This window comes from Bubalus kerabau, chromosome 15 (assembly GCF_029407905.1).
Source record: "Bubalus kerabau isolate K-KA32 ecotype Philippines breed swamp buffalo chromosome 15, PCC_UOA_SB_1v2, whole genome shotgun sequence".
NCBI lineage: Eukaryota > Metazoa > Chordata > Mammalia > Artiodactyla > Bovidae > Bubalus > Bubalus kerabau.
The window spans coordinates 51,795,969-51,818,980 of record NC_073638.1 but is presented as its reverse complement, the minus strand read 5'-3'; the positions used below and the strand labels follow the sequence as shown (position 1 = coordinate 51,818,980).

At 42.0% G+C, this 23,012-nt stretch overlaps 1 protein-coding gene across 4 annotated transcripts in view; it reads left to right on the top strand.

Annotated features, from left to right (window-relative positions):
- Nucleotides 1–23,012, top strand: part of STIM1 (stromal interaction molecule 1) — a 202,302-nt gene that overhangs the window by 118,319 nt on the left and 60,971 nt on the right. The gene's annotated exons all lie outside the window — the stretch shown is intronic.

Here is a 23,012-nt window from a genome sequence, read left to right as displayed (position 1 = left end):
GTCTGAGATGGGAGTCTTACATAAGGGTGTGATCACACGTTTTGGGGGATGAAGATGAATAGGCTATTATGAGCCTCGGAAGCTGTAATGCCACAGGACTGGAAAAGGTCAGTTTTCATTCCAATCCCAAAGAAAGACAATGCCAAAGAATGTTCAAACTACTGCACAATTGCATTCATCTCACACACGAGCAAAGTAATGCTGAAAATTCTCCAAACTAGGCTTCAACAGTACGTGAACCAAGAAATTCCAGATGTTCAAGCTGGATTTAGAAAAGACAGAGGACCCAGAGAGCAAATTGCCAGCATCTATTGGATCATAGAAAAAGCAAGAGAATTCCATAAACACATCTACTTCTACTTCATTGACTATGCTAAAGCCTTTGACTGTGTGGATCACAACAAACTGGATGGGAATACCAGACCACCTTACCTGCCTTCTGAGAAACCTGTATGCAGTTCAAGAAGCAACAGTTAGAACCAGACATGAAACAACAGACTGGTTCCAAATTGGGAAAGGAGTACATCAAGGCTGTATACTGTCACCTTGCTTATTTAACTTATATGCAGAGTACATCATGCAAAATGCCAGGCTGGATGAAACACAAGCTGAAATCAAGATTGCCAGGAGAAATATCAATACCCTCAGATACGCTGATGACACCACCCTTATGGCAGAAAGCGAAGAAGAACTAAAGAGTCTCCTGATGAAAGTGAAAGAAGAGAGTGAAAAAGCTGGTTTAAAACTCAGCATTCAAAAAAGTAAGATCATGGCATCCGGTCCCATCACTTCATGGCAAATAGATGGGGAAACAATGGAAACAGTGAGAGACTTTATTTTCTTGGGCTCCAAAATCACTGCAGATGGTGACTGTAGCCATGAAATTAAAAGACTATTGCTCCTTAGAAGAAAAACTATGACCAATCTAGACAGCATATTAAAAAGCAGAGACATTGGTTTGTTGACAAAGGTCCATATAGTCAAAGCTATAGTTTGTTCCAGTAGTCATGTATGGATGTGCAAGTTGGACCATAAAGAAAGCCGAGTGCTGAAGAATTGATGCTTTTGAACTGTGGTGTTGGAGAAGACTCTTGAGAGTCCCTTGGACTGCAGAGAGATCAAGCCAGTAAATCCTAAAGGATATCAGTCCTGAATATTCATTGGGAGGACTGATAATGAAACTGAAGCTCCAATACTTTGGCCACCTGATTCAAAGAACTGACTCATTGGAAAAGACACTGATGCAGGGAAAGATTGAAGGTGGGAGAAAGGGATGACAGAGGATGAAATGGTTGGATGGCATTGCCGACTCGATGGACATGAGTTTGAGCAAGCTCTGGGAGTTGGTGAAGGACGGGGAAGCCTGGCGTGCTGCAGTCCATGGGGGTCTCAAAGAGTTCGACATGACTGAGTGACTGAACTGAACTGGGAAGTTGCAAAATATACTTAAGCTTCCGTTAGTGCCTGTTGTGTTTTCTATAGAATATAGCATAGGGTTAAGAGCTTGTGCTGCAGAGTCACAGACTTAGGTTTAAACCTGGTTCTCCCTTTACCAGCTGTGGAAACTTTGAGAAGTTACTTAATCTTTTTAAGCATCAGTTTCCTCATTAGAAGTGGAGCGATAATGTTAGGCACTTCATGAAGTTATTGCAAAGATTAAATGAAATAATGTACATAAGGACTTCCCTGGTGATCCAGTGGCTAGACTGCACACTCTCAATGCAGGGGGCCCAGGTTTGATTGCTGGTCAGGGAACTAGGTCCCACATGCTGCACCCAAAGATCCCTCATGCTGCAAGAAAGATCAAAGATCCTGTGTGCCACAACTAAGACCCGGCACAGCCAAATAAATAAAGATTAAAAAAGAAATAGTGCATATAAAACACTTAGTGCAATGCCTGGCTTATAGAAGAGTCTCCATGAGTTTTTGTTATCTTCAGAAAGAGCGTGCATTTTGATATAGATAGGCCTGTGTTCAAAATTTGGTTTTGCTTCTTACTGGCTATGTGACAATAGGCAAATCACTTTTCCTCTTTGAGCCTCAGTTATTCAGCTATTAGTATTTGAGGAGGGCGACTCTGCATGGTGGTTGTAAGAAGTTAATGTATGCAAAGCACCAAGCACAAAGGCTGGCATATGATAGGTTCCAAATTTATGTTTTATCCCTCCCTCAGCATGATGATACAGATAGTGAGGGCTAGCCTCTATTGCAAGAATACCAAATCAGTTCCCTCATCATCCCAGGGCACCAGTGCATTCGACTCTGGGAGCCACTCCAAGCAGCTTGGCCTACATGCCAAGAGCCAGGCCGCTGCAGGAGATAGTTCATCCAAGTGGCTGATGTTAAGGGAAGTGGGGAGTGATAGAGCAGGGACACATGTTTCTAGAGGCACAGCTTCTCTATCAGCTCACTCAGCCTCCTGCCTATGCCTTTATTTTTTGAAAAGGTCTAGGTGAGAACTTGGAGAAGGCAATGGCACCCCACTCCAGTACTCTTGCCTGGAAAATCCCATGGACGGAGGAGCCTGGTGGGCTGCCATCTATGGGGTCGCACAGAGTCGGACACGACTGAAATCCATGGGGTCGCTAAGAGTCGGACACGACTGAGCCACTTCACTTTCACTTTTCACTTTCATGCATTGGAGAAGGAAATGGCAACCCACTCCAGTATTCTTGCTTGGAGAATCCCAGGGACGGGGGAGCCTGGTGGGCTGCCGTCTATGGGGTCGCACAGAGTCGGACACGACTGAAGCGACTTAGCAGCAGCAGCAGCAGCAGCAGGTGAGAACTTATCATTTCCTCCTACCTATCTGGAAGGTTAGAGGATTTTGAACAAGGCTGTGTTGTGGTAGGGTCATCAGATCTCCTTGACTTCAGCAGGATGAAAGTTGACTTGCTTCTTACCTGTTTTAAATTATTCCATCAAGAGGCATGCTAGGTCCTTGGAGGCTGTGAGAGTTGGGGAAGAATGGACTCTGGTCCCAGGTGGAACCAGGCCTGGGCAAACTAAACCCTAAGGGGGGCAGCTGGAAGTTCCACTTGCAGATAGCTAGAGGATCAGTAGAAATGAACTGGAGGGGCAGTGGTCCATAGGGCCCTGTGTGCTTCTCGCACAGAGCCAGTGCTGTGGCCAGCATGTGCTAATTTGGATGAAGATAAATAGCTGCATTATGCTCATAAGTTATCATCATGACTAATAATAATTGTTATTCCCTCCTCAGGCTTGTGGCCTCATTTCTTTGTATCTGGGTAGCTGTGGACTCTTCTCGGTATTCCCTCGCCTCTAGTTTCTCCTCCACCAAGCTTATGTCCATGCTGTCAGTGATCTTCCAAAGTTACATTTGAGTTTCCTTTTATTTTTCCATCCAACTTCCTGTGCCTGGCACGCCATCCCTTCAAATCTGGCCTTAGCCTTTTTTTTTTTTTTTCCTTTGGCTGTACTGCCAACTTGCAGGATCTTAGTTCCCTCACCAGTGATTGAAGCCAGGCCATGGCAATGAAAGCACCGAGTCCTAACCACTGGACCGCCAGGAAATTTCCCAGCATTAGACACACCTCCTACCACTCTGATCTGACACTTGTCTTTCTTTGGGTCATAGTCATTCTGTGTTTATTCCAGGTGCCTTTCTTTGCTCAGATAGTTCTCCTTTCTGGGAATTAAGTTCTCACATCCCTTCCTGGTTCTGTCTGTATTAGTCTTAGATGTCCTCTGGAATAGCCCTGGCTCACTTTTCGTGAACCTTCCCTGACTTTCTCATCCCTCTGATCTCTGTCATCTCAGTATTAACTTCTGCAGTGCAGTCTCCATTGCTCAAATAGCACTTTATTAGAATGACTTGCTTTGTACCCTGATGATTTTGATTGTATTATTGCCTAAAAGTTTGCCTTTTTGTACTAGTACTGGAATTTCTAGAGCATAGCTCTGAACTGTAGTCTACCTTGTGAAGGGATAATGGTGGAAAAGGAGCACTCATAGAATGTACCAAGTCCTCTGCCAGCTGAGTACATATACAGTTTCATTTACTTCTCAACCACTCTAAGAGCTAGGTTTTATTAACTCTGTATAGAGATGATGAAATGATAAGAGAGTGGCCTACCTTCACTTACTAAACTAAGTTCTGGCCTGCCTATCAGTGCTCCTGCAGTCTGACTTTAGCTCACCTGACTAGTCCTTGTTACCCTGCTCTCTCTTACTCTATGCTGCAGCCATCTCAAACATGCTCCTAGTATCGCTATGCCTTTGCTCCGGATAAATCCTCATCTGGGCATTACTCTGTCTCCCAGTTTTGCCTGTGAGAATTCTACTTGTCCACCAAGGCCTAGATCAGGATTTTTCAGCTGCAAGCATTATTGACATTTTGGGCCAGATTGTAGGATATTTAGCACCATCCCTACACACTGGCCACTAATAGCAGCCACCATGTTCCCAACCCCACCAAATTGTGATAACTCCAAACTTTTTTTATCACCAGTTGTCAGTTGGCTTCTCAGGTGGTGCAGTGGTAAAGAATCTGCCTGCCAGTGCGGGAGACGAGGGTTCAATCTCTGGGTTGGAAAGATCCCCTGGAGGAGGAAATGGCAACCTGCTCCAGTATTCTTGCCTGGAAATTTTCCATGGGCAGAGAAGCCTGGTGGGCTGCAGTCTATGCAGACACCACTGAGCAACTGGGCACGTGTCAGTTGTCCTGGGGATAGAATTTCTCCCAGTTGAGAACTACTGGCCCTAGATTTAGTGTTTCCTCCAAGAAATCCTATTTGTTCCCCTATATTGGGAAGTAATCCTTCCTCTCCCATGCTCCAGAGTACTGGGTGTGAAGCCCTCATCTGGCATATTGCTCTGCTCCATATTGTAATTAGTTGGGTTCATCTGTCTGTCCTTCCAGATTGTGAGTGCTTCCAATAACAGGAACCAGGTCTCATCCATCACTGCTTCTCCCACAGTGCTTGTCGCAGGGCCTTACACACAAAGGTGATGAGTTATGTGTTTTTTAATTTGAAAGCAAAGATCCTATCTTATTGCTGTGTGCTCCTTAAATTGTTTCTCTGGGGCAGAGTGAGAGTATAGAGTTAGCTGGTCAATGATATGGGGGACAGGGTGCTTCTGACTTGTGAGTTCCTGGCCAGGATAGCAGCTAAGTCAATGGTGGGCTGTGTCTAGGAGTTGCTAGGGTCTGGGATCCAGACATGTTTGTGACCCCTTCCTTGCCCTTCAGCTCTGTTCTGTGAATCACATACAGAATCTGAATGGAGGTAAAATCACTACAGTCAAAACATTAGGAAAGACTTAGAGAAAGACATACAAGAGGGGTATTGTTTAAGAAAGGAAGATATTGAGACTGCTAAAAGGCTGTGTGACTGAGCAAAGAAATGCACAGGCATTGGAGCAAGAAAAATTAGGGTTTTAGGTGTACTTTCACCAATTAATAGTTGGTGACCTTGGAAAGTTCTCTGTAAGCTTATGTTTCCTGCTGTCAAATGGGGATAGTACTCCTTACCTTGAAAGATTATGGCAAAGATGAAATGAACTTGTGTATAAAGAGTCCCCAGCCTGTGGTTTAGTTGCAGCAGTTGTATTACTACTTCTTTTTCTATTCCAACACGGCTGTGATGGTGCTGGGTACTTTGCTCACAACATCTTTACAAGAAACCTCTACTGTGGGGTAGATAGTAATTTTTCCATATAACCGGTAAGGAAACTGAGACTGAAGTAGCTCATAGTTATCCATTTTTTGGGGTTATTGCAACTCAGATCTGCCTCAGGCTGATGAGAGTATTTCAGACTTGTGGTTGTACACCTCTGTGATTTTACTAAAAACCCTTGAATTGTATACTAAGTTGGTAGTGAATTATAACTCAGTGAAGATGTTAAAAAAGTAAAAGTGTCACTACTTTGGTTGAAGTAGTGGTCACCTCCTACTTGCCTTTCTGTAGCCCAACACATAAGAATCCCTAGGGCTCTATAAAAAAACACATTGAAAACCCTGTTGACTTCTATCTTTATTTCTCCCTCTCCTTACTTTGACAGATATGCTGAGGTGCTTCCAAGTCTGAATTACCATGGTTTCTGGAAGCAGAGATCCCTGGTTAGCTAGCTGACAGCTAAGTTGCCTCTGTTTCTAGGCAGGTGTAGATGGCTTTGAGGACACCAGACTGAAGAGCCTTTGGGAGAATTCCTTTCCCTCTTCCTCTCACCCTCTGTCCCTTCATTTCTCTTTTTTGGTAGTTGTTCTAGGGAAGCTAGGGGAGAACCCTAGTAATAATTCCCTCTCACCCATAGACCAGGGACCCAAATCAAATTCTAGCCCCTTATCATATGGAACTCCGTAAGGGGAGATGTCAAAGGCAGCTGGCTATTATCCCCAGTTTTATTTTTCCTGGGTCTGCCTTGTGCTCAGGGCCTTCCTCTAATTTCTACTGCTGCTACCATGCTGCCCGTCAGAAGCAGAGTTCTCCCCTAGACCCAGTCCTGAACATGGATTTTCCTTGCTTCCTCTTGGAACAATTTTGACAGCCTGAAGGTTCTTTTTTTTTTTTTTTTTTTTTTTTAAGTTTACTACATGTAAAGTAGGGCAGAAGAAAATAATTACACACAATTATTCAAATAACCTCAGCATAAGTTTTAATGTATACCTTTATGTTGCTGCAATTCTTCTTCTTTGACTTAAAGGACTCTTACAATATGGAGGCACCCCATGGGTTTTTTGCCTTCTAGATCCCTGCCTATCTCCTGGTGCAGTCACCATCTTATCTCCTGCCTTGTGGAACATGCTGACCCCTGCCCTTAATTTGGACAGAGCACAAACTCAAGTCTGCTTGGGCCCTTTCGACAGAACAGGGATGATGAATAAGTGAATGGTATCGTTCGTCAGGTGAAACCTGCTCTTTCAGCTAGGGAAAGGACCTATCCTCATTTTCCTTATAAATACCTACTTAATGGATGGCTGTAGCATTCACTTACCAGGGCTGGCTCACAGTCAGCTTCCGGGCTGCAACCCCACTGAGTCCAAACTCTGTGGCCTTGCTCTAACTTTTATGAGGGCTTCATGGTGTTTTTGTGGGTTTCTTAAAGTATTTGGAAATTGACTTTTAAAAAGCCTAAACATGAACTTTGGAGTCTGACCTGAGTTCAAATGCAAGCTTGCCAGTGTACTAGCTGTATGACCAAGTAATTTGGAGGCTCACTTGCCTCATCTGTAGAATAGAATAGAGATGGAAATAAGATACCCTTTGCCATTCTTAAGCCCTTAGGCTAATGAGAGAGGCAGTTATGTAAACTGGCAATGACAACATCACATCTTCAGAGCTGTAATGGTGGCGTGCACAGGAGACTGTGGGAATTTCAAGAGGAATAGGGGTGAGGTAATCTAACATGTGCTGGTGTAGCAGAAGACACATTGTCAGCCAGCACTCAGGGAAGGGTAGCTGTTGCTAGACAAGCTGAGCTACACATCCGAGGGAGTAGGCATCGTTTGCAATCTGTCCCAGCTCCTTAGCCAGATACAGGGTGAAGCAGCAGCTCCCCCAGATGGCTTCGCTCATGTTTCCAGGAAAACCCAGACGGTGGTTTGCTTTTATAGATAGGGAAATTCTTTCTCACCAAGCAGACTGTTGTTTTCCTTCCTTCCGTCTTTGTTGGTGAGTCTGCTTTGTCTGTTCTGGATGGCAGTCCTATTAATGGCAGGGGTTAGTTGTAAGGCTTCTCTGTGTGTGTCTATATATGTGTATATGTCTGTCTGTGCCATTGTGTGTGTGTATACATCATTTTGTGCCTTTCTGTATTTGTATGTGTCTTTTTGTATTTAGGTGTGTCTGTGTGCATATGAAGGCTTCCCTGGTGGTGTGCATAAGAAGTGGAGGAGGGAGGGAACACTGAGGCAAGGAAGGAGCTGAGAGAAGACACATAAACCAGGTCAAAGATGAAGCAAAAAATTAGGAGAGAAAGGTGAGGGTGTAGTACAGTGTGCAGGACCTGGTAAACACAGAGCCAGAAGTATAATCAGGGACCCAAAGATGCTGTTAGTCCAGGCAGGATCTGGGCCCTATAATGTGGTAGTAGAATGCAAGGGTAGTCTATGGCCAAAAATGTTCAAGCCAGAAGAGAGAGAAAAGTACTGTTTCAGGTATTAAGTAAGCTTCTGGATCTTCCTGTCTGCGGGGGAATTGGCCACTGGCTTCCAAGGTCCTGCCTGTCTTCATACTTGATTGGTGTTTGTGTTGATGCCAGCCTCTCTGTGCATGTCTGTATCGATGTGTGCATCACATTCAGTGTACCTAATTGCATTAGAAACAACTGGTTTCCAGTGCAGTGTCTCATTCACTTGAGGACCCAGGATCGCCACCACCCCCTTTATTTGTTCTTGTGTTCCCCACCCTTTTTTTCTGTCTTCCTTCTCTAGACATATTTACTGTCTGCTCTGTGCTGGATGCTGAGTATGCAAAGACTAATGAGGAAGATGAATTTTCTACCTGCAGAGAGCTCACATATTAGTGAGGCAGAAAGACTGTGTGTTCAATCCTAGTAGGTATTGTGGTGAGAGATGGAGCACTGCATGATCTGTAAACACAGAATAGGGAATTTAACCCATTCTAGGATGCCAGGAAAGATGACTCAGAAGAGATGATGCCTGAGATGAATAGGAGTTAACCTGGGGATGAGAAGGGTATATAGCAAGTGAAGGAATGAGTATGATGTCCTTAGGGATCTGTGACTCAGTGGTTCTTTTACTGTGAGCATAGAAAGTAATGGTGGAGCAGGGAGGGAGAGGCTGAAAATGTGGTTGGAGATGCAGGCATGAGCCAGCCAGATTCTAGCCATACTGAGAAAGTTGGATTTCATCCCAAAGATGATGAGCTTGAAGGATTTTAAACAGAGATGGCTCTAATTCTGACTGAAGGTTTGTCAGAAGCAGGCCTTGCTGAGCAGGTAAAACTGGAACTTGGTCTTTTAAAGGAGAGCAGAGTTTACCAATGAAGAAAGAAGGAGGAGCATTCCAGGAAAGAAGAACTTTGTGAGTAAAGGCAGGAGGCAAAAAAAAAGGGACACTTCCTTCAAGAAGGAAGGTGTCTAGAGAAGAGTCTCTTCATCTACAAGATAGTGATGCTAGTAATATCAATACATCCCTTTGATTGCTGGCATAAGGCTCAAATAAGATAATGGATGTAAAGAAGCATCTGTAAACCGTAATGCAGTGTGAACATTTCAGTAGTGGTAGTTATTGCCCAGCTTTGTCCTCTTCTCCCTCAGTGCCCAGCAGCATCAGGCCCTTGCAGGTGTAGGTCAGGTAGGCATGCGCCTCAGCAACATGGCATGACTGGTGAGAACTAGGCCCTTTGTCACCTAGCAGTCCCACATCTTGAGGAGGAAAGGCTGAGATTAGAAGTTGCTGGAACTCAGAGGCTGAGTGCTGGTTCACCCAGGATACATCATTTCTCACAGTAGGAGCCAAGCGACCCAGCTTCAGAATAGTCAAACATTCATGAAGCACCTTCTACATGTAGGAAGTGTGAGGGACTGCGCCTTCCATGATCTCATTGTCTCCCCATTGTAACTGTGAGGTCATCTACATTTTGCAGGCTTAAAGTGATGTGGTGAGTAAGTGGTTCCGATGGGATTCAAGTCTGTATCTGTGAGATTTTTTCCCCATATGTCCCTTCACAAGCCTTCTCATATCTCTGGGTGGTGAGCAAGCTCCCTGGTTAGTTCAGTGGAAAACTGTGAGGTCTCAGGCAGAGTGGGGTTAAGAGGATTGGAGAGGTGTTTCTCTGGGATTGAACCATAGCCCTTTCCTCCACATAGGACAGTAGTTGTTGCCTTTAAGGACTGACTTTCCGCCATATATCTGACTCATCCAGGTGCTTTTCAGCAGGATTAATCCCTGTGTCCTCAGATCCCAGCATAGGACATGACACGTGGTCACTGCTCAGTAAATGCTGGTTGGGCAAATGAATGAACAAATGCCTCTTAATAGAGGTTTCCTGTCTTCACTCCTCCCTTCTGCCTTCTCTTGTGGTACCATCATGCTCTAATATGAGATTTTGTTCTTAAGGATTTCTTTTTTTAATATTGCTCATTGACACATAAGCTTACATTCTCCCTCTTAGAATTAAGAGCCAGAGCGTTCTTAAAAAGGGGACGTGAGTTTGCCTTACCCTTTTATATTCTCTGTTCCCAAGCCTTTTCCTCTACCTCCTCACTGCCCAACGGTGATTGGCCATTATAAGGAACACATGGTGAGCCCTAAATTCTTACCAAGTTGGTATAAGTTGGTGTTCTATTTTGGAAATGGGGTCCAGGAGGTTTTCCTGCTGTTGAGTGCTTGGCTGGGTTTGTATTTCCCAGGGTTTTGGAAAGCCACGCATAGGGGTGGTGGTGCTGTGGGGAGAAAACGGAAAAGGAAATAAAAATTGACTCTTGTTCATGGGGATTGTTAAGGGAGAGAAATTTCCTTAGTACTTGAAGCCATAATGGAGGGAGAACTAGGTGCATTTAGTCCAGGGGCATCTCTACGACCCCCTTCCTGGTTTTTATAACATTTGCAAACTAAGACTAGCTTTTACACTTTTTGAATAGTTGGGGGAAAACACCCATGGAAGAATTTTATGACATGTGACTGCTGCTGCTGCTAAGTCACTTCAGTCGTGTCCGACTCTGTGTGACCCCATAGACGGCAGCCCACCAGGCTCCCCTGTCCCTGGGATTCTCCAGGCAAGAACACTGGAGTGGGTTGCCATTTCCTTCTCCAATGCATGAAAGTGAAAAGTGAAAAGTGAAAGTGAAGTCACTCAGATGTGTCCAACTCTTCGCGACTCCATGGACTGCAGCCCACCAGGCTCCTCCGTCCATGGGATTTTCCAGGCAAGAGTACTGGAATGGGGTGCCATCACCTTCTCCCATGACATGTGAAATCTCTATGAAATTCAGATTTCGGTGTCCATAAGTAAAGATTCATTGGCATAGAACCACTCTTACTCATTTACATCTTGTCTCTGGCTACTTTCACAGAAGAGAAGAGTTGAGTAGTTGTAACTGAGACTGTATGACTCACCAAGTCTAAAATATTTACTGTCTGATCCTTTACAAAAAAGTTTGCCTGGCCCCTGGTTGAACCTATCATTTTTTAAAAATCAGCTTTATTGGGATATAATTCACATACTGTACTCATTTAAAATATACAATTTAATGGTTAGTTATGGACTTCCCTGGTGGCTCAGATGGTAAAGCATCTGCCTACAACGTGGGAGACCCAGGTTTGATCCCTGGGTTGGGAAGATCCTCTGGAGAAGGAAATGGCAACCCATTCCAGTACTCTTGCCTGGAAAATCCCATGGACAGAGGAGTGTTGTAGGCTACAGTCCATGGGGTTGCAAAGAGTCAGAATATATTCCCAGATATATGCAACTATCACCAGACTCCATTTTTGAACATTTTTGTCACCTCAGAGAGAAAACCAGTACATGTTGGCTATTGTCCTCCTGCCTCCTAGTCTCCTAATCTTAATGTATTTTCTGTCTCTGAAGATTTGCTTATTCTAGACATTTCATATTTGAGTCATGTAATATGTGGTTCTTTGTGACTGGCTTATTTCACTTAATATAGTTTTTTCCAGGTTCATCCATGTTGTAGCATATATCAGAACTTCATTCCTTTTTATGGCTAAATAATATTCTATTGTATGGACATGCTACATTTTGCTATTCACTCATCAGTTGATGGACACTTGAGTTGTTTCTACCTTTTGGCTATTATGAATAATTCTGCCATGGTACAGTTTTTTGTGGACAGATTTTTACTTTTATTTTTTTATTTAAAATTTTAAAAAGTTTTGCATTATTGTTATTTTGGCCATGCCTTACAACTTCTGGGATCTTAGTTCCCCACAGAGGGATAGAACCTAGGCTGTGACAGTGAAAGCACATAGTCCTTACCACTGGACTAGCAGAGGATTCCCAGTGGACAGATTTTTTATTTCTCTTGAATGTATACTTAGGAGTGGAATTGCTGGGTCTAGGTCATATAGTAATTCTATGTTTACCCTTTGAGGAACTACCAGACTTTTCCCAAAGTGTCACTGAATGTTGTTAAATTCATGTCAGCAGTGCATGAGGGTTCTAATTTCTCCATGTCCTCACTAACACTTGTTTTTATCTGATTTTTAAAATTATAGCTATCCTAGTAGATGTGAAATAATATCTCATTATGGTTTTGATTTGCATTCCTTTGGTGATTAATTTTTCCAAACATTTTTTCATATGCTTATTGATATTTGTATATCTTCTTTTGAGAAATTAAAAAAAATTTATTTCATGTTGGGTGTAGTTGATTAAAAATTTTGTGTTAGTTTCAGGTATACAGCAAACTGAGTTAAACATATACATGTGTCTATTGTTTTTCAAATTCTTTTCTTAGGTTATTACATAATGTTGAGCAGAGTTTCTTATGCTATACTATAGGTCCTTGTTGGTTATCTGTTTTAAATATAGCAGTGTATGCATGCCAATCCCAAACTCCCAATCTATCCCCACCATGCCTTCTCACCTGGTAACTGTAAGTTCATTCTCTAAGTCTGTGAGTCTGTTTCTGTTTTGTTAATAACTTCATTTGTATAATTTTTTTTAGATTGTGCATATAAGTGATATCATATGATATTTGTCTTTCTCTGTATGACTTACTTCACTCAGTATTGAATATGATAATCTTCAGGTCCATCCATGTTTTATTCATATCCTTTTCCCAGTTTTTAATTGGGCTATTTGTCTTTTTATTATTGAGTTGTAAAAATTCTTTTTACATTCTAGATACAAGTCCCTTATCCCTTATGAGGTACATCATCTGCAAATATTTACCCCGTTCTAAGGTTAACTGTTCACTTTCATGATAGTGTCTTTTGAGGCACAAAAATTTTAAACTTCAGTGAAGTCCAGTTTAATTTTTTTTTGTAATTGTTGTATGTTTTTGATGTCATATCTAAGAATCCATTGCCAAATCCAAGATCATGGTGATTTACCCTGATCTTTTCTTCTAAGAATTTTAAAGGCATCTGAAGCTTGCCATAACCCAAACTAGGTTCTAAATATCACCTCATCCAAAACCTGCTCTTTCCCCAACTTCATCATCTCAGTTGAAGGCAACTCCATTGTTTCCATTGCCTGGGCCAAAAAATATTATGAATCATCCATTAATTCCTCTCACGCATCATATCCATTGATAAATCCAGTGGGTTCTACCTTCAGAATGTGTCCAAAATTTATTCATTTCTCACCACTGCTCCCCTGCAGGCACTGAGATGCAACAGCCTCTTAACAAATCACCATGTCTATAATCTATTCTCAGTGTAGCAGCCAGAGAGCTTTAAAAAAATGTAAATGAGATCATTTCACTCCTCTGCTCAAAACACTGTTATAGCCTTGTTTCTCCTTTAGTGTGAAAGCCAAAGTTAACACAAGAGTCAGCAAGGTCCTATGTGACCTGACTCCCACTTATCATTAGGATCTCCTCCTCTTTATATATCTCCCTTATTTTATTTTATTTTTTTTTTTGTTAAGCATGAACTTCGCTGGTGGATCAGATGGTAAAGCATCTGCCTACAATGTGGGAGACCCAGGTTCGATCCCTGGGTTAGGAAGATCCTCTAGAGAAGGAAATGGCAACCCACTCCAGTACTCTTGCCTGGAAAATCACATGGACAGAGGAGCGTCGTAGGCTACAGTCCATGGGGTCTCAAAGAGTCGGACACGACTGAGTGACTTCACTTTCACTTTCTTAGTTTTTTACTCCAGTCACACTCCATGCTGTTTCTCAAACATTCCTTCCGCCCACCCCCTCACCGCCCCCCATCTTAGGGCCTTGGTTCTAGCTCTTACCTCTGTCTGGAATAGTCTTCCCCCAGGTATCCTCTTTGATAAGTTCCTCATGTTTCCAAATATTTTGTGTTTTCTCATTCTTCTTATTAGTGAGGTCTTTCTCAGACTATGCTACTTAATAATGAAATCTGCAAGTATACCCCATTTCTGGCACCTCAGTCATTGTTATACTTTTTTGTATATGTTATACATATATATATATATACATACTTTTTTAATATAACATTATACATTAGACTTTTTTTGTTTGCTTGCTTGTTTTTATTTTTAAGGACGTAATCCCCTTCTGAATTGTATCATTTAATCCAAAAGGGCAAGGGAACTGCTTTGTTTACTGCTAAGTCCCTGGTACCTAGAATAGTGCCTGGAGCTGCTCATTATATATTAATAGTGCCTGCTCAATATATATTAAGTGAATTAATGAATTTATTTTAAAAAATCTTTATTTATTTATTTTTTTTTATGTTTCCTAATCATCATTCTTTTTTTTAATTTAATTTTATTTTATTTTTAAACTTTACATAATTGTATTAGTTTTGCCAAATATCAAAATGAATCCACCACAGGTATACAATTAAAATGTGGATTCAAATTACTATCTGGCATCCCTTACCTTAAGATCTTCCTTTAAGGCTTTTTATAAGGTATGTCATCTAGCAATAAATTTTTCAGTGTTTGTTTTTCTTTATTATGCCTTTGCTTTTAAAAGATAGTTTTGCTGAATTCAGGATTCTTGGTTGACAGTTTTTTCTCTCAGCACTTTAAATTTGCATCCCACTGCCTTCTAGCATCAATTGTTTTTTTTTTAACTTTTTATTTTGTATTGGAGTATAACTGATTAGCAGTGTTGTGATCATTGCAGGTGGACAGCAAAAGGACTCAGCCATACATATATATGTATCTAGTCTCTCCCAAACTCCCCTCTCATCCAGGCTGCCACATAACATTGAGCAGAACTCCTTGTGCTATACAAGGAGTCCTTGTTGGTTATCCATTTTAAATACAGCAGAGTGTACCTGTCCATCCCAAACTCCCTAACTATCCCTTTCCCTTATCCTTCCCCCCTGGGAATCATAAATTTGTTCTCTAAGTCTGTGAATCTGTTTCATAAATAAGTTAATTTGTATTATTTCTTTTTAGATTCTGCATATAAGGGATGTAATACAGTATTTCTCCTTCTCTGTCTGATTTACTTCACTCTGTATGACGATCTATAAGTCCATCCATCTTGCTACAAATGAGTTATTTCATTCTTTTTAACGACTGAGTAATATTCCATTGTATATATGTACCACATCTTTTTTATCTGTTTCTCTGTCAATGGACATTTAGGTTGTTAACATGTATTGACTATTGTAAACAGTGCTGCAGTGAACATTGGGGTACATGTATCCTTTTGGACCATGTTTTTTCTCTGGATATATGGCATCTATTGTTTTTGATGAGAAGTAGGCTGTTGATTTTATTTAACTTCCTTGATGTGTAATGAATTTTTTTTTTTGCTGCTTTTAAGATTTTCTCTTTGCCTTTGACTTTTAACATTTTCTGTGATGTGTCTGTTTGTGAATCTCTTTGCAGTTATCCTATTCTCTTAGAAGTTTGTTGAACTTTCTGGATGACTAGATTAATGCTTTTCAATAAACTTGGGAAATTCTCAGGTGTTATTTTTTTGTATTGGGTTGGCCAAAAAGTTTGTTTGGTTTTCCTGTGCTATGGAAAAACCCTAATTTTTTTCCCTGCTGCTTTCTCTTCATCCTCTCCTTTTTATTTTGGCCATGTTCTGTGGCTTTCAGGATCTCATTTTCCTGATCAGGGATTGAACCCAGGCCACAGCAGTGAAAGCTCAGAATCCTAACCACTAGGCCACCAGGGAACTCCCCATCCTCACCTTTTGATCCTTCCATTATGCATGTGAGCAAAGTGGTATTCCACATTCCTCTGAAACTGTTCATTTTTCTCATCCTTTTTTCCTGTCTGTTTTTTTGGATTGTGTAATAGTCTCTTTTAGTCCAACATCAGATTTGCTACTTCTGTCTTTTGCTGGTTCAGAGCTGCTGTTGAGCTCTTCTTCTGAAATTTTCATTTTAGTTATTGTATTTTTCAACTCCACAGCATCCCTTTGGTTCTTTTTTGTAATTTCTATGTGTTAATATTCCTTATTTAATGTGACATTGTCATTACACATTCCCTTACTTCTTTACTTATGGTTTCCTTTTGTCTTTGAACATATTTATAGTGGTTACTTTGAAGCCTTTTTCTGTTAAGTTTGAAATTTGGTTGCTCTCACAATTTCTCTTGTGTGCTTTTTTCCTGGTGTATGGGTCACACTTATTTTGCATGCCATATATGTATATGGGGTGGGGGAGAAAGAGAGAGATATCTATATATGTATGGGGTCCTCAGGTAGTGCTAGTGGGAAAGAACCTGCCTGCCAATGTAGGAGACATAAGGAATGTGGGTTCAAACCCTGGGTTGATAAGATCCCTTGGAGGAAGGCACAGCAACACACTCCAGTATTCTTGCCTGGAGAATCCCATGGACAGAGGAGCCTGGCGGGCTATAGTCCATGGGGTTGCAAAGAGTTGGACACAACTGAAGCAACTTAGCATGCACACATATACACTCATATACATACATGCACAATATATATGTTGTTAGTGGATTTTTTGATAGTATACTGTAGCAACTCTGGCTACAACTCCCAACTCCTCTGAGGCTTAGTATTTACTTGTTTGGTGACTAGAAAGATTATTTCAGTGGTCTATTCCCACCACCTCCTTATAATGTGAAGCCTCTGATGTTGCTTCTCAGAGGGTGCAGCCTTGGATATGCCTGCAGTCACCTTTGCACGGCAGTGGTTTTGGCAGGGCTGTCTTTGACTGTCTTTTCCTGGCCACACTCAGCTGTTAAGTGCTGTTAGTTGTCATTTGATTATTACTCTATTGCTTTCAACAATGCCCTGGGGCAGAAGTTTTCTCCACAGACTGATCCAATCATATTAGAGCTTATTTGAAAGGATAGTTCCTGAGATCAGTGTAGAGATTTGTTCCTAATCCAGGGGGGCTCCTCCCAGCTGTCTCTTTTCCTTGTTCTCATCAGCAAATTCTTGAGCCTACAGTTTAACCTGTATCTCTAATGAATCCACCCATCTCCTCTCAATTGCCTTTCACCACAATTTTCACTGTTTTTCAGAGAGCCCTTAGTATTGAACTTCTTCACATTCTGTTGCAAATAAAATAATTTCCTTTGGGGGGAGGTTAAAAACTCTCTGTTTAAACCCTGCTTCTCCCACCAGGAAAATCTCTGAGCTCTGGTTCTGGAATTGAAGGTCAGTTGATAATGGCTTCTCTTTGACACCCCAACCTTAGTAGCCGAGCATTTGATGGAAGGGTGGCAGTACCCTTCTTGGCTTACCTCTCCCAGAGTATAATTGCTGTCTTGTAAGCTAGGAAAATGGCAATCAACTCCCCAATATCCTCTGTGGCTCTGCATCCAAGGTGAAGTCCCTGCCCTATAAGTGGGACCTAGGTGGAAGTAATGGAGGAGCCTGGTAGGCTGCAGTCCATGGGGTCGCTAGGAGTCAGACACGACTGAGCGACTTCACTTTCACTTTTCACTTTCATGCATTGGAGAAGGAAATGGCAACCCACTCCAGTGTTCTTGCCTGGAGAATCCCAGGGATGGGGGAGCCTGGTAGGCTGCCGTCCATGGGGTCGCACAGAGTTGGACACGACTAAAGTGACTTAGCAGCAGCAGCAGCAGGTGGAAGTAGGGAGGCCCACTTCTTGGCTGGATTCACCTAGAACTTAGCTTTAGCAACAGGTAACTGAAGATGGGAGGAGACATGCTGTCATCTGCTTCTCTTAAGCAGATAGCCTGGGGAAGAGGGAGCCCTCTGTTCTTGGCTACACCAGTCTGGAATGGAGTTTCTGTCTTACTGATTAGAAAGTGGGGAGGAAGAGAGAAAGCAAGTGTTAATTAAAATACTACAGACTGTCACTCTTCTTCCTGAGTTTTAGTAGATCTTGAGCAAATGTTTCTTCATTTGCTGTATGCCCTAGGACCATTTCTAGAGACTGTAAATGATTGCTGTTAGAAAGTAATTTTTGCTACTTTTACTGGAGAGTGGGTCTGTGGAGCTCCTTACACTGTCAAGCCAAAAGTCCCCTCTAACTCATCAGTTTTTAAAAACATTCTTACCCATAGCACATTCTGTACCATGCTGTGTATTCATCCTATATAAATATAGCAGAGGTGGTTTAGTTGCTAAGTTGTGTCCAACTCTCACGACCTCATGGACTGTAGCCCCTTAGGCTTCTCTGTCCATGGGATTTCCCAGGCAAGAATACTGGACTGAGTTGTGATTTCCTTCTCCAGGGGATCTTCCTAACCCAGGGATCAAATCCAGGTAATCCTGCATTGCAAGCAGTCTCCTGCATTGCAGGCTGATTTACCCACTGAGCCACTAGGGAAGCCCAAATATAGCAGCTGCTACTGCTGCTGCTGCTAAGTTGCTTCAGTCGTGTCTGACTCTGTGCGACCCCATAGACGGCAGCCCACCAGACTCCACTATTCCTGGGATTCTCCAGGCAAGAACACTGGAGTGGGTTGCCATTTCCTTCTCCAATGCATGAAAGCGAAAAGTGAAAGTGAAGTCGCCCAGTCGTGTCCGACTCTTCGAGACCCCATGGACTGCAGCCCATCAGGCTCCTTCGTCCATGGGATTTTCCAGGCAAGAGTACTGGAGTTGGGTGCCATCACCTTCTCCGAAATATAGCAGAATTGATCCCAATTAAGAAGATAATCCTTTCTCTCTGGGGAAATATTTTTAGTGATCCATTTTCATCCCCCTCTCATCAGAATCCCCAGGCAGTAGTCCTTGGCTTGTTTAGGGATACTTTGGTCCTGATAGTTTTCAAGACTGGAGATGTTAAATTTATTAGTCTTTACCATTCTGGCCAGGTACTTAGTAAGTTGCAACTTTAGATGCTTCCTCTAAGGTTTGATCTGCATCATATGACCAATGTCATGGCCTGAGGACATCAAGGAGAATTCCATGACAAGGACTAAACTATATTATTGACCTCAGAGAGATTCTATATACCTGCATGTGCTGGGTACTAGATATATGGAAGTAAAAGGAAAGGTGAAGTTGCTGCCTAGAAGATGTTCCTCTGGTTGTGGAAATAGCTGTATAAACAGATAAGGATATAAAAAGGATAAGTGCATATTATGATGGAGTCACAGAAGAGGAAGAGTTAAGTTAGTTTTACCCATGTACAGAGTTGCTAATGTGTCATTTGAATCTGAAAAGATGATTTGGAATGATTAGGAGAAGGAGAGTGTTTTAGCTAAGGGAATAGTATGTGCAAAGATGTGAGAACTGCCAAGAGACTGGTACTTTCAGGGAATTTCAAGTATTTCATTATCACTGGGGATGGGAAGAAGTGACAGTTGATATGGCAAATAAGGCAGGGAGGGTCTTGCCAAGGTTGTGAAATTTCTATTTTAAATGGAGTTAAAGCTTTCAAAGTAAGAATCATTGAATAGAATAGAAAGGGCCTTAGAAGGCAGTAGATTACAGTGCCTTGTCTATTACTGATTGCTTGGCACTTGGTCCTGATATATTGAATAGCAAGCACTTAGGAACTATCTGTCTTCTACCTCTTCTGTGTCTTCTTTACACATGAGAGATCAGCATCATTGTAATAGTAGGCTCCAGGATTGAATGTTCTTAGTATCCTTATATTCCTCTTATAGTATATTAAATGTATTAATATTTAGTGGAGCTCAGTTCATACATATGAGAGCTTATTTTGTGCCAGGTACTATTCCAAGTTCTTTATGTGAATTAATCCATTTATAATACCATTTATAATACTGGCTCCAGAACCAAGCTTGAACCCATCATGTTATATTGAACCCAAGCCAGTATAATCCCTTGGCTCCTAGATGAATACCTTTGTTTTAGATTGGCTGGCAATTTGGAGACTCTTTTCTTTCTTCTATATAGTAGACATAATATGCATTGACTACCTATTGTAAACTAAGCATTCTTCTGGGTCTTGTAGGGCAAGCTCAAATGAGAGACGCTCATTCAGTTATTTAATAACCCCATACCCTGCTCTGTGCCAGGCTCTATGCCTGGAGATTGGCTTACAGAGCTGAATTACTTATTTATTTAGGTGTTCTAGAGAATTTGCAAGGTGCTGGATAAAGAGATAAATGACAAAATACAGTTACTATATTTGAGTTGCTTAGGGGGAGTAAAATGGGAGTAATTAAATAGCAATTATGGTATAATGGGATAAGTACTGTCACAGATGGATGACCCGGAGAACTAAGAGAACAAATAGGATAGGGCAATTAACTTGCTTGGGAGAGATCTGGAAAACTTCACAGAAGCAGAGACTTTTTCTTCAGCAGATGGAAGAGGAGATATATATTAAATGGAGCACCTTGTGTAAAAGCTTAGAAGTATAAAGGAGCATGGTTTGTTCAAGGAACCTGAAGTGGCTTGATGTATCTAGAGCAAATGTTGGCATACTTTTTCTATAAACGGCCAGATAGTCAATATTTTAGGCTTTACTGTCCATATAATCTGTCACAACAACTCAGTTCTGCCTTTGAAGCATGAAAGCAGTGCATAAATGAATGACGTGTCTATATTCCAATAAAACTTTATTTAAAAAAACAAGCAGCAAGATGGATTTGCCCCATGGCTGTAGTTTCTCGACCCCTGGCCTGGAGTGTAGATGTTTGGTAGGGAGGGGGAATGGCCAGGAAACTGACTGAGAAGTTACTCTATGGGCCAGATTGGAACAGGCCTTGAATGTAAGGCCAAGAAGCTAGGGCTTTATCCTGGAGGTTATGGGGAGTCATGGGGTTTTAAGTGGGTATGTTGGAATAATTAGATTTATACTTTACAAATCTCATTTTGGTGAGTAGTATGGTAGCTGGGCTGTCAGGTGTAAGACTAGATGTATAAAGGTGAGTGAGAAATGACTGCCTTCTCTCTTACTTTGAGCAATAGCTTCTGGTCTCACTGAGAACAGATACTTCACCCCCAACATGTTCATGTCCCAGCAATCAGTACCAATGGTGTACAGAGCTGTTGTAGCTAAAATGTGGGTCCTTGCTAGATATTCAAGGGGTAAACAAGAGTTGGGAAGCTTCTCAGACCTGAGGTATGTGTGTTGTGGGTTATTAACATTGTATGTCTGGAGAAGTGAGAGGGCAGGTGGTGTGGTGTGGTTTGGGAAACATGGAGGGTGAGCAGTGGGGAACAAGGTGAAAAGGGGAAGGAGGAGAATTGCTTCCAGGGAGGCCTGCCTGATTCCTGCACCCAAAGATGTGCTGCTGCTCTTCCAGCTTTACCTCAGTGAATTCTGTTCCCTGATGAAGCTGGATGGACCTATTTTTTTGGGAATTCTGGAGAGGTGTCTCCCCTCCTGTCTGCTCTCACCCACATCCCTTCACTACTGCTTCACTTGGGGTGGGGTTGCACACTTTGTGCCACTGCCAGGGAAATCACTTTTCTGAGCTCACAGAACTAAATATACCTAGTGACAACTGGTCCCTTGGCTCTTCAGAGAGCTGCTGAGCTGTAGCTCTAGCCAGTGCTGCATTCCCCCTGGCGAGGCAGGACTCTCACGGAGCCTCTTAGACCTTCCTGACAGAAGAGCTGCTTGGTCTGAGTCTGAGATAGTAAATCCTTGTTGTGGGAGCTGAGAGTTGCCTCTTTGGTTTTGTTTCTGCCTTTTTGTTGCTTTTAAACTTTGTCTTAAATTAGACTTTAGCTATTAGCTGAATGTGGGACAGTTCAGAGTGATATGGGATAATGCCTGCTTCAAGTATATTGGACATTAGAGTTCTGGCTCTACACAACATTTTCCAATGCTGTGTTTATAGCTAGGTAACTGGGACTGTCTATCAAAGGCTATACAGTTTGGTAGGGGAGATAGACCCATAACAAGACTGAAAAAGGTATACATAGGGGCCGTGGGAGCACAGAAGTATCATCTTTGATCAAGAAGCCCTCATTATCTTCCTCAGTACCACTCCCCCAACTCTAAGCTGCCCCAACTGTGACATCATATTGTTTGATATGGACAGTTAATTTTTTCTTAATTTTAAGTAAAATTTAAACAAAAGCATCTTTATAAAATTTTGCATTATAATATTAATTTTTAATGAGCAATCTACATAAAAACAATGTGCTTGTTATGCAAGCAGTCTTATGACAAGTCCCTTAGACACCACCCTCCCTTCCCATCAAACTGCAGCCCTTAAGCCTCTCCTAAATAAAATTCTAGAGTTGTCACTGGAATTCTGTGTTCTTAGAACTTTAGGTTGTTTTTTTCAATGAGATTTGGACTTTTTGGGTGAACTTTGATTTTTTAAGTATAGTTTCAATTTATAAAATGCTCTGTGGACTATTAAAAGACATGTGCAAAGGCAGTTTAATGACTTCTGCAAACATGACTTATTTAATTCTTACCACACTCAAGTGAGAAGGATAATTAGCCCTCATTTTGAGGGGAAAACAGGCTCAGAGATGCTGAGTTGCTTGCCCCAAAGTCACACAGGAAATGGTCTGTTTCTATAGGTTCTGACTCTTTATATTTACAGTACACTCCTTTCCTTTCCTTAAGGCTTGATGGTTGCAGCCCCACTTCTTTGTTCTCTAAAGAGGTTCCACTCAGCATCTGGCCCTTCCTTTAGGTATAGCTTCCATCAGCCTACGTTCGTCACTTGACCCCCTCTTCTTGCACAGCTCCTCTGTGTCCACTTGGCATCAGGTGAAGTAACTCAAAAACTGGGGACTAGAATAACCTAAAGTCTCAGTCACTCATTTGTCTGATTCCTGGGCTGCAAGACTCAGACATTTGGGCCTGCTCAGGCATCGCTAGCTCTCTGTAGTCTCTGCAAATGACCTCTCCAGAATGACAGATTCAGGGTGGCCAGGCTTCTTACATGTTGGCTCAGTGCTCCCAAGGCATGTGTCCCAAAAGGGAGTGAGCCAGGTGGAATCTATACTGCCGTTTCTAACCTAGCCTGGGAAGTCATTCGACATCATTGCTGCCACATTCTCTTTTTCAGAAGATGAGTCACTAATGTCAGTCTGTGTTCAAGGGGAGAGTTCAACTTTTG